Source organism: Ostrea edulis, chromosome 5 (genome assembly GCF_947568905.1).
Source record: "Ostrea edulis chromosome 5, xbOstEdul1.1, whole genome shotgun sequence".
Taxonomy (NCBI): Eukaryota; Metazoa; Mollusca; class Bivalvia; order Ostreida; family Ostreidae; genus Ostrea; species Ostrea edulis.
Window position 1 is genome coordinate 29,574,304 of NC_079168.1, and position 19,492 is coordinate 29,593,795.

Here is a 19,492-nt window from a genome sequence, read left to right on the forward strand (position 1 = left end):
AACTTTATTCATTAGTGACTATGCTTGTGTCCAGGGTCAACGCACATCCATCTGGATATGAGCGTTCAGTGTCTCTTCTACAGGCGTGTCAACACTTTCGTATAAAGTCAGCATTTTGCGTATTTTATAGTCGTTATATCGATGTAATTTACCAACACAACCTGTTACTGGGTCAAATATTGTCTAACGTGTTTCATACCAATTGTTAGGCCGTTCTTTACACACTTGATTTTGATTACGGATTACACCGTTTACCCGATCAAGATATAGGCTTCACGGCGGGTGTGACCGGTCGTCAAGGGATGCTTACTCCTCCTAGGCACCCGATCCCACCTGTGGTATATCCAGGCGACCGTGTTTGCCTTACTCTTAATTTTGTATTCTTTATAGGAGTTATGAAAATAATGATTACCTTTCATTATGATATTCACTTTTTCAAAGTTATAACCCGAATGAAAAATTATAAATTTTGTTTTTCCAGTGACTTTGGTTCAAGGTCGCAGGACACATCGTCTGACCATGCACAGCTTTTTGTGCTAAGCAGCGCTTATTTTATAATATTTCTGTGCTATAAAGCCATGATCAACACAAAAACTTCCACTTTAATTTTGGTCAAACCTTAGATCATGGTTATGATGTACACTGTACCGTTTGATTCAATCGGAACTCCTCGAATGTCTCGCGCACTCACATATCTATGTCGAGTGCGCGAGACATTCGAGGAGTTCCTATTGCCGTTTGATTATAAACAACCCTTGTGCAATGGAAAGCACGGCGATTCCTATATACCCCCCATACGTTGTTTGCTGTTGTGTACATTTTATACATTAAGCATTGTACAACCTTTGACGGGGGGGGGGGGGGGTATACTTGAGCTATAAAGATGAAATTATTTCATATTTTATGACATGGTGTTATGAGGCCGTGCAAGAGTGGCAAAACACACAGGCATGTACATGCACGGATCTAGTCCGGAACCCCCCCCCCCCCCCCCGGAATTTGCAAAGATAAAAAAAATTACAATATAACGATTTATAAGAAAAATGAGTTATATCACGGGTTCGATTTTGTGAAAAGGTTCGACCCCCCCCCCCCCTGGAAAAAATTTCTGGATCCGCACCTGATGTACATGTACACAAACAATGTCGCAGGAGTCTCAGTTCGATTATATTGCTATGACCTAAAAATTAATAGGTTTACCGTAACACAGACGTTGGTCATTGCACGACAGGTCTAAAGATGTATACAAATGATACTGAAAACGTTTGAACATGTTTAAAGCTCTTGAATTTCATACATGGGCACGACCGTCTCGGAAAATACCAGATTTTCTTTCACGGATCTGTCTAATACCGTTTTTTCCTGACATGCGACCCAAGCTTTGATTACGTCAGCTTTAATTATAGAAGTATAATTACTTTATCTTGTCGCTTCCCCCTCTCTTTACATATGTGATATCGGGTGAAGGCGACCTGCAAGATTCCAAATTTTTTTTTTTATCTGAATCACTAAAGATTTCTAAATTCTCCTTAGTTTTTCTGCTAATTCAATATTTAGCGCTCTGTCACGTGTTGATTCCTCTTAGGAAATCAAGCAAGTTGTAACATAGATGTATGATGAATAGGCAATTTGAAAATGAGAAGAAGAAAAAACAAACCACCATATTAAAAAATCTGACACACAGTACAGGGAGAATTAAATGACATTTCTGCACATTTTAAAATCAATACTCGGGACTTTGAACTGCATGAACTAAAGAAATTCAGAAATAGAAACTCTCATCCATCGTATACACGATTCCTACAAACCATGGAGTACAGCGGATCCAGAGGGTGGGAAACATAGCGTATATGAGATTGTCTAGCTTTTACTACACGCGGAAAATCTTTGTGTTCACCAAATGTCTCATCTAAAATACAAAGAGAAAGAAAAAGTGTACTGAATTTTGTTGTTGTTGTTTTGTTTTTGTTGATTCATAATCCACCAAATCTGTTTTATTTTTTATTGGTTTGAACTCAAAATTTTTGCTTGGAAGACACTTTTAAAATAGAGGAGGTAAACTTATATAAGACGGAAATGACCTCCAGGAAGTTGTGCTGCGTCAGGTCACAGACGGCATGCGCGTCCGCTGCTCTGGACCTCGAGTACTCGGGTAAGGCGGTAGCTGTCAATACGATAAAAGATGCACGTTTTATAGCAATGACGACAAGATGCGTTTGTGAAACTGTATACCCCTAAGTAACTGTGGTCAAGTACAGTACAAAGTTGACCTTGACATAATACCATATCAGATCAGACCTTTGATAATCATAAACTAGCAACTTTCAATAATCAAATATGAAGCCTCCAGTTTTTTTGTCATTGAAAAAAAGAAACCATGTGTTTGTGTCGTACAGACCACCATTCCAAGGTCAACGTCATGAGGAATACACATGTGAAATATGAAAGTCTTATTATAAACCATTTAAAAGTCGTAAAGTTATGGCCAAGGTTAAGGTTTTTGAAAAGGACTCACCCATAGGTAACTTTAACCGTAACAGAGTAGAAACTGTTGGTACATGTCACAAAAAATAAAGCCCTATCAGTTTGTCCAAGACAAACAGACGGAACAAAGACTATATACCACTGAATCTCCAACTAAAGGGGGCGTGGGTGTAAAAAAGAAGAATAATTCTGATCACTTACAAGTGTGCGTTTTAGGTTGTGATAAAGCCACAACTGTACGACGTCATCACCTGACGTTCGAAAGTACTATAGAACACTAACGTATTGACCTTCAAAAGTTCTGTAGATCACTAACGTATTGACCTTCAAAAGTTCTATAGATCGACCTTCAAAAGTTCTATAGAACACTAACGTATTGATCTTCAAAAATACTGTAGATCAAAAGTTCACTAACGTATACTAATATATACAAGTGAAGGACAATATCCCAAATTCATAAAATTATTAGACTAAATAGTTTGAATTAGGATTATGAACAATTTTACTGTCATTTAATCAACCTTCGTTTTCAGGTGTGTTTTTTTAAATTCTAAAATTACTTGACATGGCAGATAAATGACATTAAACGTTACCGAAGTTATCACCGTGCTGGCCCAATAATATATCATTCAATATCATACAATCCTCGAAACCCTGCAAAAAATATAGGGAGGTTTAACGCTGGACAGAAATGTATGTGGCACAAGGAAGTAACGCACACACAAACACACACGCGCACACACATCACCCCACACTAACACAAACACCATCACCACCACCACCGCATTTGAAATATTAATCATGTGGAATCTTTGAATTTTTAGTGTAAAAGATAATTTCATGACCTTTTTCGTGCCGGTCATTCGTGTTTGACGTTAGAAATGAAGCGCTATGTCTTCCGTCTTTTTTTACTTAAGACTTTTCTCGTACTATACTCCAGTTTTTTCTTCCAGAAATGAATTATTGCTCCACAATTCAATCTATCCATGAGAGAGACATTAGAAGTAACAATACATTTTTTTGTGTTTTCCTTAATAATTTTTCATCAGACCGGTCACGGTAGCTTGTGGTCAGGGATTTTGCAAGTAGAGGACTCGGGTTCAATTTATGCGCCGTGTCAAACCTAAAATGTTAAGGTAACTCCATACTCGCAGTTTTATCTGATACAAGTTTAAAATGTGTATTTATTTCCATTCATTAGAGTTAAAACTAACAAATTATCAAATAAAATACATAGGTCATCACACTTTTTAAGATGTGAGACGTACATAATCAGAATCATATATCACCGTCAGAAAATTGCAATTTTCATTAAACAGCGTTATCAAAATCTCATAAAAACTGGTTATGACGATATAGTAGCATTCATAACAATTTCATGAAACTGTATCTTCACAAAAATATACAAAATGTATGTAAAAAATAAAGGAAATCACCGCATAATAGACTTGATAAAGAAATCAATAGAAACAGAGTTATTGCCCTTGGATTCAATATTTTGAAACGTATTATTGATTATTCATCTATAACTTAAACTTTTGAAATATTTCATTTTTAACAAGATATTTTACAATAACTATAGGAAAAGACTCCAACAAAATTTATGTTCCTATCATGCATAAATCTAAATAAATCATTGATTTTGCAAAATCTGATGACATCACAGGAGGGTGGAATTACTTTAAACGTAAGAAAACGCCAAGCGTCCGGTACTAAAAATGAGAATCACGGGTTTCTCGGAGGTCTCGTGTCAAAGCATTTAGAAGTGAGAATTACAGGTCTCCCGGAGGTCTCGTGTCACGGCGTTAAAAGTGAAAATCACGGGTCTCTCGGAGGTCTCGTGTCACAGCATTTAGAAGTGAGAATCACGGGTCTCTCAAAGGTCTCATGTCACGGTGTTAAAAATGAGAATCACGGGTCTCTCGGAGGTCTCGTGTCACGGCATTTAGAGGTCTCTCGGAGGTCTCGTGTCACGGTGTTAAAAGTGAAAATCACGGGTCTCTCGGAGGTCTCGTGTCACGGCATTTAGAGGTCTCTCGGAGGTCTCGTGTCACGGTGTTAAAAGTGAAAATCACGGGTCTCTCGGAGGTCTCGTGTCACGGCATTAAAAGTGAGAATCACGGGTCTCTCGGAGGTCTCGTGTCACGGCATTTAGAGGTCTCTCGGAGGTCTCGTGTCACGGTGTTAAAAGTGAAAATCACGGGTCTCTCGTGTCACGGCATTTAGAAGTGAGAATCACGGGTCTCTCGGAGGTCTCGTGTCACGGTGTTAAAAGTGAGAATCACGGGTCTGTCAGAGGTCTCGTGTCACGGCATTAAAAGTGAGAATCACAGGTCTCTCGGAGGTCTCGTATCACGGTTTTAAAAGTGAAAATCACGGGTCTCTCGGAGGTCTTGTGTCATGGCATTTAGAAGTGAGAATCACGAGTCTCTCAGAGGTCTCATGTCACGGTGTTAAAAGTGAGAATCACGGGTCTGTCGGAGGTCTCGTGTCACCGCATTTAGATGTGAGAATCACAGGTCCCTCGGAGGTCTCGTGTCACGGCGATCACGGGTCTCTCGGAGGTATCTTGTCAAGGCGTTAAAAGTGAGAATCACTGGTCTCCCGGAGGTCTTCTGTCACGGCAGGCGTTGACACGTTAAAGAACCCTCACTTATCTATAAGTACCTACTATGCCCTTTGGAATAAATGTCCTTCAGAGATTAATAAATTGTATTTGTATCTGTGCAATACAATTTAATGTTGGACTGCTCAATCTAACAAGAAGTGTTGAACTTGTTGGATTTTACACTTTGTCAAAATTACAGCATCTCGATACACGATCATCTCTGTGGAGCTCTTGCTACTATTGATTAAATTGTATCCATGTGGTTATGAAGTTAAATAAACTAATGATACGTGAAAAGATCCCTGTTTGTTATTTCTCTCTCTGATTTAATGCCTAGTGTTGATATACTTGTTGTGCATTCACAGTGTATGAAAAATTAAACCTCCACAATGCTTTATATCTTCATCTAGATAGAATCCTTTCACATACCGAGTTCACTCCCTGTGCCAGGAAAGGAATCATGGCGTGGTCGGCGTCTCCCATTATAAGAACCTTACTCCCAGCGTGGTATGACGAGCACTGTAATGATTTCATACTATTACGTGATATGATGAACATATAGATATAATTCAACTGGTATCAACTCCTCCCAAGAACACATGTCAAGCCCGTACGTAGTAATAAGGGGAGGGGGAGAGGGAAGGGAGAATAAAAATAGAAAGACAGTGAAAAGTATCCCCCCCCCACTCCTCTCCCCCTGTTTGTCATTGCTTCCTGAGGGCTTGTATGCGTCTCTAGTTGGTATTATTATCAAAGTGCGATCCACCCTGGCAATGGCCATCATGAAATATGTGTCATTGCTTTCGTTCGATACGTTCTATGCTGAGACAATTCATAGTATACCTTTATAGTAACCATTGGATATGAACTCCATGTTGAAAAAGAGGATCTCAGGTTTTCTCTAAACAGCAATTAAAATGTAAATAATAAGGAAACAAACCACTGGTATTTTTATAATAAAGGTCTATTCATATGCAGTTATTAACAGGTTTTTTTCTTTAGATAACAATTCACTCTCCAACTAATGGAAGCGCGTCCGGGAAGTATTTCTTGAAGAATCTGACGACATCCGTCCTCGTTGAATCTCATGAAAAGGACGGTGTTAAAGCGCATAACATCATAGTGTTCACGAGGCCAGATGTGCAGGTACTGAGGGTCGATGACAAACTGAAAATCTAAACATTTACAATACATGGACTTGCACAGAAAATTTATCTATGGGGAGTCAGAAATTCTGCAAAGTAAATGAATTGACTAGGTGAGAGAGAGAGAGAGAGAGAGAGAGAGAGAGAGAGAGAGAGAGAGAGAGATGGTGAGGGATAGGGAGGAAGAGGGAGATAGGAGGTTTCTTAAATTCTAGCGGCGGTAGATATTTTGATAAAAGCAAATTAAGATTTGAGACTTGCACCATTGTCTTCACTCTTTGCTACATAACCGTAAGGAATATAAAGTTGTTCGGCGTCCATTATAATGGATTCCATCCTTTCAGTCCGTATCGTAGAGGGTGTGCCGTCATTTCCTAAAATCAGGTCAATTGAACTGCAGTGTGATCAATTCATTTGAAGAGAGCAAGAATATTCAATTACAGTGTTCATCAATTCATTTAAAGAGATCAACATTTCAATTATAGCGTTCATCAATTCAATTGACTAATTAATGCTACCAACGATTCAATTAATGCGCACAATAATTCAGAATTACATACATGTATATCTCATTAATTATTTGAAGATATCGTTAAAGAGGTTCGCACCTGAGATTTGGAGTAATGTCAATTTTTTGGGGAATTGTATTTTTGATTTCTACATTGAAGGAGAATTAGGAAATTAAAAGAAAATATATATATATATACTCGAATCCTAACCTTTTAGTTTCTTAAATTGTTTGTGGGATTTAGTGGTGTAGATAAATAATATAGACTCAAGGTTATCACCCCACCCCCACCCCCCAATACTCTAACTTTGCCCAACAGTTAAATGAAAGGATGGGGCATCAAACATATCTTTATCTGCAGAAACAATGCTACGTGCCTGTAACAGATACCTCGCATTATATTCTTAATAAATATGTAACATGTCTGTAAGCATTAATTATGCATAATTGAATTGTGATGACAGAATGAACAGTATCGGCATGCAAGAGAGGACTGTGAATGAAGTCATCAAAAAATGGAAGGATATTTCCTCTCAAACAAAGAAGGAGGCCAAATACAGGCGGGAGATATACAAAACTGGTGGTGGACCTGCCCCTCCCCCCGTGAACACATCTGACCTTAGTCAGAAGGTAAAAATATTATCATATTAAAATTATGAATAACTGCAATATCTGTTACTTTTGTATTTAATAAATTCGTTGTGCAATTTCACTGTGGATATGTTACACTGACACGCAAAATGACACCACTATTTGAATTAACATGTATTCAAATTATCTATTTTAAAAGTTTAGACGTCTCGTAGTTAAAAATAATTAACAATGCTGTAAAATATATTATGTGTGGCCAATAGGTTTATTTTGGCTAAGACAAACTAACCGTTATGTTTTGATATCAATCCATTATTCAAATAGTTTGGATTTGATATAATGATAATTCCAGGTTGTTGCGATAATAGGCAAGACTTCAGTGGAAGGAATTGAAGGTGGTCTAGATACAGACGATGTAGAAGGTGAATTTACATGGCTATCATGTCAGTCAACATATATTACAGAATCTAATCTTGAATGACTAAAACTTAGTCTAAAAAAAGCAACACGTGTAGTGATTCAAATAGTTATATAAATTTATTTGTAGAGGTGGATCTCTTTAAATTGGAGGACGTTTGGATTGATTCGGAAACTGCTGTAGCCCCTACATCCAACACCTCGCGTCCACTCATCATTACGTCATCATCCCTGGGTTCCTCCTGTGAAATAGCTGATATCCCGCGTCCAGTATCTTCAAGTTCGTCACTCGAGATCCATCTCCCGAAGCCTAAAACGTATGGGCATTTCTTTAAAAGAAAAAAATAACATACTATTAGATAGTCATTTTAAACTATTTTGCCACGAGAAATATACTTAACATGTTTAAAACTTGGAAATAAAATATTGCAGGAAAACGACATCTTTAAAGCGGAAAAGAACGGCAGAGGATGTTTACGAACTGCAGTGCCAGGTTCTGGAGCAGGAATTGGAGAAAAATAAATTGGAGATAGAGAGGGCACGACTTCAGATAGAAGTTCTCCAAAGCTTAATGGAACGCAATGTGAACGATTCTGTAACAGAGCTGTTTTCTGCATTGACTCGTTGAATGTAAGAGAGTGTTGGAGAGAGAGAGAGAGAGAGAGAGAGAGAGAGAGAGGGGGGGGGGGGCTTTAATCATGAGTGTTGTCACATTTGTGATATTTTTTTCCTCTGTCTGTTGTTAGTTGGACTACACATGTAAATACATTTTCTGAATTGCTCACTTTCTTTGTTTTTAATGAGTATCAACAAGTTGAAAACAACCCCTGCTTACAGCAGGTATGGCTGGATTATTTTTATACAGTAACATGTATTAACATTCAGACAACATAATATTTTGAAAAACTATAATGCACCCCAAAATACAAATACAAAAAATATCAATAGCTTGCCAGCGTAGCCACTGTAACATACATGTTTGAGTACCTATGTAAACCGCTATTGGATTATTTGGTCTCTGGTGTTCTTTCCGTCATTGAGAGGGCCCTGGTAGGTTACCTCTTCATCTACGATTTGATACTCATTATCTATCTCCTTAAGCAACGGTAGATGCTTTTCTACACAAATATTATGAAGCAGGCAACAAACATAAATAATTTTGCAGCACTTTACTGGTTTATAGTCAAGAGCTCCGCCTGTTTTGTGAAGACATCTGTAAGAAAAGTTCGTCAAAATTTCCACATTTGTCAACCATGTTGATATTATTGATGCTAAAAGATCAAGATGAATAATCACATATTGTAATATATAAAGTGAAGGTTACCTAAAACGTGATTTTAACACTCCAAAGGCCTGCTCCACCACAACCCTGGACCGCCTGTGTGCACTATTAAATCGCTCCTCTGGTCTCGACTTTGGATGATTGATCGGGGTCAACAGCCACAGTCTGAGAGGATATCCAGAGTCCCCAAGTAACCATCCATCCACTTCACCTCTTTCGAACTTCCGAGCAATGGAACTATTGGCCCATATAAAAGCGTCATGGGTTGATCCGGGCCACTTATTGACAATGCTCAAAAACCTGCGTATAAATGACAGTTCATTTCCATTTCATATAGTATATACCTTTTAAAATTTGATTATGTTGCTAGTTAACTGTTGTTTTTATTTAATCACCGTCTTTTAGAATTCGAATTCTCTTTAGAATTGAATTCCTCAGCCACTGAGGTATGACCGATCAAATGATTTACATTTTAACATATCAGTTGAATTATAGTTTTTGTTAAAGGGAGTATAACCACTTGGTATAGAAATGTTAGAAATCATTAATTATCATGCTTCCATTTGATATATCAAATATTATATATATAAGTTAAAGCAATTTTCAAAAATAAATTTTTATACAAGAATACAAGTAGTATACATTTACATTGATGGGAGATGAAATGGTTTTAAAGTTATTTTTCGTTTACTTCATGTCAGCATTGACGATAGCCTGTACATTGAGGGAATGGTATCCTTTTCTGCAGACATACAAATGTTCGTCATCTGTGGGTGCTGTGATGGGTATTTGAGTCCCGTCAATGGCACCAAGGACATTTGGAAACCCTGCTAAGGAATAAAATCCTAACTTTGTCCTTGTTGTCTCGGTATCACCAGCCGGAAACTTAATCACATTGCCAAGGGACCGAGAAATTGCATTAACAACATCCTCAAGTGATCTGCAACAAAGGATCTTAAATTCACTCTAACATTAAACTTTGAAAAGCGTCCCAGGTGTATTTGTGGCTTTTGAAATAATGTACTTTTCAGCAACATTGAATCAAAATAAGTTACGAGCAATACTTCGTAAACATGTTTTAGGTGGGATAGACTGTAACATTTCAATTTGCTTAACTAGAATTCTATATCTAGAGTTATGAATATGAAATTTACAAAATGCATAAGATGTTTTCAAGATTCGTGAAATAAGTTATTCCTTTACATTAAGATAAAAGTAATGATAGGCCTATAATATGGTATATAGCTTATCAAGAAGAGTAATGTTTTCTAACAAAGTAATAGAAACAACTGTAGAAGGGATTTTTGCTAAACATTCCCTCGATATAAACTGACAGTGTTGTAAAGTATTTGGCTGAAGGTTTACTTTGAAATGCTTAACACTGATTTTATGTACAAGCATGGTCTACATATATTTATTTTAAAATCCTAGTGGAAGGTAAAATGTGTGAAAAGTTTACTATATGGCATCTTTTTCGAAGAAACCAACCTGTGAAATAAATTATTTCCGATTGTATTTATCAGCCTACCTGCCCACTGACGACTTTGATAATCCCAATGTGTCGCCGATCACTCTCTGCTGGGTCCCTGAGGCGAGAAACCTCAGGGCCGCAAAAACTTGAACAGTTGCGGGAAGGCTTCTCGATCTTCTGGTTGGCCTACCTAAACTCTCCTCTACTTTATCAATAATTTCATAATCGATCTCCGATCTAACCTATATCTTGCGATGATGTCCGCATCATCATAAAAATCGAATGGGTTTTTACGATCGCGGAAAACGCGCTGCCTTCTCAAATTCCTTCTTACTATTTCGTCAACATGCATGAAAGCGGTCATCTTTATCGAATTACGTACTGACGTAAAATTTACGTCACCTCAAAGGTAACGTAGACTTGCGTAGCAATGTACGACGCAACGTAAATTGCGACGTTTTCGTGAAACGCCGAAATTCGCCTACGTACTAACTACGTCCCTCTTACGTACTACGTATGATTTACGTTGCTTTTGTGAAACAGTGCCCTGGTCTTACAATTTAAAATAGAACTAAAACAAGTGGGGGTTGGAGATCATTTTTTACTTGTTGGCGAAAATACCGAATTTTTATACAAAATTTCGAGTAAATTAATTAAAACGTTTCTAAGAATCGGTGTTCTGTTTGGGAAAATATATCAGCCAAGTTAAGGAGGTATGCTACACCAGAGAAATTTGACGTAGATGAAAAGTGCAACAATATTTTGAAGTTGAAAATTTTCAAATTTACTTCATTTTGTCAAAAATTCCGGTTTTAGTGGGAGGTAATCTGAAAAAAAAAATTAAAACCCAAGCTGGACTCGAACCTGCGACCTACAGGTCAGCAGTCAGTATTCTAACCTACTGAGCTACTCAGCTAGGTATTCAAGTGGAAAATGAAAAGTCAAATATTGCTGATATAGATTTTTTCATCCATGTTTTTAAAGGAAGTCAGCCATTATGACGATGTAGAGTACTACCTTGCAAGTCTCACCTACCTGCATCATAAATTATAAAACTGAAATACGTGTATAGGAGTATAAAAATAGACGATACATTTGAGGAAACAGAAACTGTAATAGCATGCAGATTTAGAACTTTTTGATTAATTAATCCCTCCGACACAAAATATAATCCTTGCCAAACCCTTTCAAAATTTTCAACCGGATAGGGTTCACAATTGATGTGTAATATGTTTGGATGAATGGGGTCAGTATTGAACCAGTAAATACTTAGTTTTAAAATCCACCTATGACGTCATTCTTTTGTTCGAACACTCCATTATTTTTCAGGAATGGAGTGTTCGGAAAGTAGGTCAACCGTTATACAAGTAGATATAAATGCATGTAACAAAAGAATGAAAAACGTAAGACACGATTAAAATGCACAAAGTTCAGTAGCAAGGGGCCCAGCAAAGGTGGATTTTAAGTGGGTCAATGTACTCGTATCACTCCATTCCTTAAAAGCAATGGACCTCGGCCCCTTCGGGGCCTCGGTCCATTACTTTTAAGGAATGGAGCGATACTCGTACATTAACCCTTACATAACATCCTGTGCAGTTGTGCTAAAAAACTCAGGAGCTAACTTCCTTCATTGAATTGTTGCTCGCATCAAATATCTTCAATCATTTGAGTCTACAGACGAGTATGAAAATGGATTTTATTTATATGATTGTATGGGATTTTAGTGATACGATTGTATGGAAATTTAGTGATATGGTTATATGGGATTTTAGTGATATGATTGTATGGGATTTTGGTGATATGATTATATGGGATTTTAGTGAAATGATTATGTGGGATTTTAGTGAATGATTGTGTGGGATTTTGGTGATATGAATGTATAGGATTTTAGTGATACGATTGTATGGGATTTTAGTGATATGATTATATGGAAGTTTAGTGATATGATTATATGGAATTTTAGTGATATGATTATGTGGGATTTTGGTGATATGATTGTGTGGGATTTTAGTGATATGATTGTATAGGATTTTAGTGATATGATTGTATGGGATATTAGTGATATGACTATTGGATATTAGTGATATGATTGTATAGGATTTTAGTGATATGATTGTATAGGATTTTAGTGATATGATCATATGGGATTTTAGTGATATAATTGTATGGGATATTAGTGATATGATTGTATAGGATTTTAGTGACATGATTGTATAGGATTTTAGTGATATGATTATATGGGATTTTATTGATATGATTGTATGGGATTTTAGTGATATAATTGTATGGGATATTAGTGATATGATTGTATAGGATTTTAGTGATATGATTGTATAGGATTTTAGTGATATGATTATATGGGATTTTAGTGATATGATTGTACGGAATATTAGTGATTTGATTGTACGGAATATTAGTGATTTGATTGTATGGGATTTTAGTGATATGATTGTATAGGATTTTAGTGATATGATTGTATAGGATTTTAGTGATATGATTGTATGGGATTTTAGTGATATGATTGTATGGAATATTAGTGATTTGATTGTATGGGATTTTAGTGATATGATTGTATAGGATTTTAGAGATATAATTGTATGGGATATTAGTGATATGATTGTATGGGATTTTAGTGATATGATTGTATGGAAATTTAATGATAGGATTGTATGGTATTTTAGTGATATGATTGTATGGGATTTTAGAGATATGATTGTAAGGATTTTAGTGATATGATTGTATGGGATTTTAGTGATATGATTATATGGTATTTTAGTGATATGATTGTATGGGATTTTAGAGATATGATTGTATGGTATTTTAGTGATATGATTGTATGGGATTTTAGTGATATGATTGTATGGGATTTTAGTGATATGATTGTATGGGATTTTAGTGATATGATTGTATGGTATTTTAGTGATATGATTGTATGGGATTTTAGTGATATGATTGTATGGGATTTTAGTGATATGATTATATGGGATTTTAGTGATATGATTGTATGGGATTTTAGTGAATGATTGTGTGGGATTTTGGTGATATGAATGTATAGGATTTTAGTGATATGATTGACATTGATTGTACGGGTTATTATCGATATGATTGTATGGAATTTTCAATCCGTAACATACTGCGAGAACTCTAGCGCTCCTGTTTCTAAATTGCAGTGTTTCAGGTTGTGTTTAAAGTGACACATGACATTTGGAAGCTTCTCCGCAGCTGAAAAAAAAAATAAACGGGTAATATAGTACAGTAGATTCTTGTGTACGATGCACAGGTTGAGATAAATAAACCATTAATTATCACCAACATTTAATCAAATCCGTATGTTACTCGAAATGATTTAAACTTACAATCTAACTAAAAACAAGAGGCCCATGGGCCACATCGCTCACCTGAGTCACCTTGGCCCATATCTGAAGACTTTCCAAATATATTTGCATGTAAAACCATAGTCCCTGTTTAAAGATATCCCTATTTATTCCCATGTAAAACTTCCCTATCTATTTCCCTATTGTGACCCCAACCTACCCCAGGGGCCATGATTTGAACAAACTTAAATTTGCACTTAGTCAGGAAGCTTTCATGTAAATTCTGGCTCACTGGTTGTGGAGAAGAAGATTCTTAAAGATTTTCCCTATATATTTCTATGTAAAACTTTGATCCCCTATTGTGGCCCCATCCTACCCCCGGGGCCATGATTTGAATAAACTTGAATCTACACTATGTCAGGAGGCTTTTATGTAAATGTCAGCTCCTCTGACGCAGTGGTTCTTAAGAAGAAGATTAAAAATGACCCTACCCAATTTTACATTTTGTGATTATCTCCCATTTGAAGGGGGCATGGCCCTTTATTTGAATAAACTTGAAAGCCCTTCACCCAAGGATGCCTTTGACCAAGTTTGTTTGAAATTGACCCAATGGTTCTGGAGAAGAAGATGAAAATGTGAAAAGTTTACAACGAAGCCGACAGACAACGGACAAATTTTGATAAGAAAAGCTCACTTGAGCCTTTGGCTCAGGTGAGCTAGAAATGGTCGGATGAAATTGTTAGTAATTTTTTAAGATTTTCAAAAATAATTTTAGTAGTGTTTTTTGCTAGCGCCCTAGGGCGATAGTATATACATGCACGTTAGTGTTTTGCAGCTAATGAGCATGTTTGGATGCCATAGTGCTGCACTCTGGAGATATCTAGCTTTATTTTACATGATTCTAACATTATTGATAAAGCTTTTCTTAAAAGTACCAAAATGTTTTAAAAACAAGACTAACAATCACAGGAACCGGCAATTTTGTCAGCAATAGTAGGGGTCAAAGGTCAAAACCATACCACCCCCTGATAAAAACACAGGGAAAGAAACGAGTTTTTACTAAAAAACTTCGATTCAAAATAATTTTAAAATTCTGCTTTTATTGTCACCCACCTCGAAGTTTTTTCTGATCTAGTAACTTCAATACTTATCCCGTTGATTAACAATAAAAATAATCTGAATCTAGTGTTGATCGTTGTATAAATATACGAATCTAGTATTGATTGTTGTAAATATACGAATCTAGTATTGATCATTGTAAATATACAAATCTAGAGTTGATCGTTGTATAAATATACGAATCTAGTATTGATTGTTGTAAATATACGAATCTAGTATTGTTCGTTGTAAATATATCCGAATCTAGTTTTGATTCTTGTAAATTACACAAATAAAAGAATGTATGAATATCGGGACCAGAAATGTCGGAATACGCCAAACTTTGTATTCCATGCGTTCCATTGCTTCCACCTAAGACAGTTTAGAAATGTGATGTTTAACGAGACCACTGATGTTTCTTACCATTTAAAAGATTTTCATTCAATTTATTTCTTTGCGTCGACAGTATAAACTGAAATACAAAGAAAGCTTTGATTAATATGGAACACCGTCGCCAATTTCAAATTGCAACAGAATTGACTGAGTAGTTACAATTGGGATATCATCGTACATATAAATATGAAATTGACTGAAATCATGTATTACATGCTGCTGCATACACTATGACTTGTTCACAAATTCATGTGTGTCTGCTCGAATAAAAGGGATGACTAATGTCAGTTATTCTGAGACTGACCTGGTATTTCCTGCCGTAGTATAGAGGGTGGAGGGACCCGTTCACCGCGTGCACCATCCTGGCGTACATTGGTACCTGGTAAGGGGCGATTTCTTCCGCCAAACCTACGTACTTGAGTGCCTGCATTCCCCGGCAGCTGAGGGTCAGGTTCGTAGTTCGTCTGCCCCGGACTGGAAGAGCCTTTCTCAGGTCTAATGTATGAAAAAGAAATGTCCAATTAAATAATGTTTAGTTTTTTCAGTGCTTTAACAATCTGTTCGGAGTAAAACAATATATAATTTGAGTTGTAATCACAGCTCTACATTTCGTGATGTTGAAATAATTAGAATCTGCCTTGGATTTGAAATGCTACATGTACAACACTGCCACAATGTCTAAAGGTATAGATTGAATAAAAGCCTGCCTTACCGCATTGACTATAATCATAATTAAGGAGCACAGTTATGTTGACCTCAAAGTTGCAAAATATATTGATAAAGCCAATATCCTTTTGTGAAAATGGTACAACGTTGGCATTATTTATTCACGCATTCAATGATGACTAATATTGCCGGTTTAATCTTATTACTGTTTATTGATAAGCAGGCTATTGGATGCTGCAGTTATATGTTTAATTTACTGTTTATTGATAGGCAGGCTATTGGATGCTGCAGATATATGTTTAATTTACTGTTTATTGATAGGCAGGCTATCGGATGCTGCAGATATATGTTTAATTTACTGTTTATTGATAGGCAGGCTATTGGATGCTGCAGATATATGTTTAATTTACTGTTTATTGATAGGCAGGCTATCGGATGCTGCAGATATATGTTTAATTTACTGTTTATTGATAGGCAGGCTATTGGATGCTGCAGATATATGTTTAATTTACTGTTTATTGATAGGCAGGCTATCGGATGCTGCAGATATATGTTTATAGGAGGAAGTAAACAATCTCGGGGAAATCTAGATGATTTCAGAAATTTTGATTACACTCAACACAAAACTTATCGGAGTGAATTCATTAAGCATTGGCTGTCTATCACAGCCAAATGATGAATGATAATTTTAAAACATGCATAATATGATAAACTGATTTATATGCTACATATTCTAGTACATTACTGTCATAAAACCAACAAGTACTTGTACTGTGAAATATTGAATATAATTGTTAATAAGATAAATATTGCTGTTTATTTTCCATTGGCGTTGGTTGTAAAAGAAACGCATGTAATGCATGAATTTTCAGTACCTTAAATGATTCTTTGTTGGTTTCAGAAAATAGTAAATTATCAAACAAATGAAAGGTGAAGATAACGAACAGTGATCAATCTCACTTCTATAAGCAATACAAAATAGAGAGTTTGGCAGCCACAGACTCGTGAATATACCAGAGGTGGGATCAGGTGTCTAGGAGGAGCAAGCATCCCCTGTCGACCGGTTATACCCGCCGTGAGCCCTATATCTTGATCAGGTAAACGGAGTCATCCGTAGTCAAAATCAGTGTGCCAAGAATTGTCTAACAATTGGTATGAAACATGTCAGACAGCATTTAACCCAATGCTAGGTTGTAATGGCAAACTAGATTGTTATTAAGACCAGAGAATTTGCAAAAAGCTGCACTTTAAACAACGAGACTGTTGAAATCCCTGAATCATCAACCTGTTTGTCTTATCTTATTTTATTCGGTTACCTGCTTGCACTTCAATATTTTTAGATAAACGCTATCTATCTCAAATAAGTCTCAAAACTCAGATTATTTTCAACACTGGTAAAAAAGACACAGCATTGAAAACGTCGATTCATAACTGTGTCAAAATGTCTACAATTGCCCTAAATTTTTAATACGTCTACAGAAAATAAATAAATAAAATTTAAAAAGCCCCCCCCCCCCCCCAAAAAAAAAAAAACAACAACCGAAGAAGCAGTCAGATAGTACGGTTTGCAGAACTGCATGCCATTTGTTGATTATGGACTAATATCCATTACAGATGGTTCTGAAATATTGAATAATATCAAGGATTTGAAATCCTACTTACCATCTCTTTTCTCATACACACTAACTCTGAAATTTCGTTTTGCCAACAAAACGGCATAAAAGGCACCGACCTAAAAATAAACTTGAAATGCTGACTTGTCACTTTACAACTCTTTACAGCAAAAGTTTATTTAATGACTCGTTAAAACATCTCATGAAATACAAGTGTATGATGTCACCATCGAAAGAGCTCTTATTATCATTTTGTATGATTTTTATATATATATTTTTCGTTAGATACGATATTCCAATAATTTTTCAACCAATGAAAAAGCGTGTAACATGTAGAATTAAATGATTAACTAAATTTCAGAAACATCGATACGGAGACGTTACCATGCATGACGCACGCATACACACATCAGATTTGAACCAAACCTGAGTAAAATGTACCGATCCCGATTAGAATGGATAAGAAATACTAGAATAAATCAATTGTTGCTCATATGAAGCATTTGTCATCAAGAAATCAGGTTGCTTTATTAATCCATTTAATTTGTAAATCATGTTACAATGGAATGTAGTTTTCTGATTGAAAATGTTATCGATTACCACTTTTTTTATAATTCCGATCACGCTTGGTTTAATTTTGAAAAATCGCCAAATATTTATAAATTTTGTCGATTTTATTTCAATTTCTTTTTAATACTATTATATCTTTTTTGTCTTGTTGACATATTCCTTGAGCATTATGAATATATTCATAATATATTATAATATAAAGTATTCATTATTATGGTTATTACAACCAGCGCACATCGCAGCACAACAACGTCTCAATAAATATCATTGGCATTGACTTTGTTACAACTTACCAGACCTCCGCCTACTATGACCACGTGCTTATCAGACATAATTTCCAATTTTCCTCGAAGTAGTGTCCGATATTGCCCACCAGGACTACAGTTGGTGAAGGAATAAACGCAACTCACAAGCTGTACTAAAAAGTGTCTAGACTATTACAATAGAGTAATACAACCAGGCCGGATATCAAATCCCGGATGCAGTTTATCAGCATTATACATGCGCATTATAAAGTTCATTTCCCATAGCATTTAATTGATTGGTTGTTTTATGTCCGGTCGAGGTCTTTCTCACTCATATTGAGACGTCACCAGCTGTAGGTGACGTACCGGAAAATACCTAGATGCTTAGTGCTTAGGTCCCTAGCAGTAAGGGGTTTTAACGTGCCAACGCCTGCATACCGCTATATGGGACTTTCGATGTTAAGGTCATATCCAAAAGACCCGTAATTGTGCCTTCTAAATGTCGAGTTTTGATGTCTGTATTAAGGGAATACAAAATAGAGAGTTGGGCAAACACGGTCCCTGGATATACCAGAGGTGGGATCAGGTGCCTAGGAGGCGTAAACATTTCACCAAATGTTATAATTACAATGTTTTTAAGGGAAGTCGTTAAAAATCAATTCATCACCAGTCAAGTTTCAAATTAATTGATTTCTCATTTTTTGTTTTGTTGGAAAAAATCAAAGGTCATATTAATCTCAACAGGACAGGGAGTGGATATAAAGTTAAATTTTTTCTAGTGTTTGGTATCTCAACCAATCAGAAAGCTCCGAATATCAAAGCATCTTACTTAATGGACGAGAAAAAGACAACAGTTAGCGTGCAAGACCTTTTCGAAAGGGAAGAGAGACGTGAATTTCTGACTGAATAATTCAAAACATCGAAACTGGCTGCTAGAGTTTGCCAGATCATGATCGTCCATATCTTTAATTTGTTTTCATCTATATTGCAAAACATAGTCAAAAGTGATCAGAAATGCAAACTTTCATTGTACAACAAGAAATGATAAATTTATCCATTACTGGAAATCTCAAGTGTTATATTCATC

The 19,492-nt window shown here is 36.1% G+C and overlaps 1 pseudogene; it reads right to left on the minus strand.

Annotated features, from left to right (window-relative positions):
* Positions 1-1,400: 1,400 nt before the first annotated feature.
* On the minus strand, positions 1,401-18,600 carry LOC125651229 (kynurenine 3-monooxygenase-like; annotated as a pseudogene).
* Between the last annotated feature and the right edge of the window lie 892 nt (positions 18,601-19,492).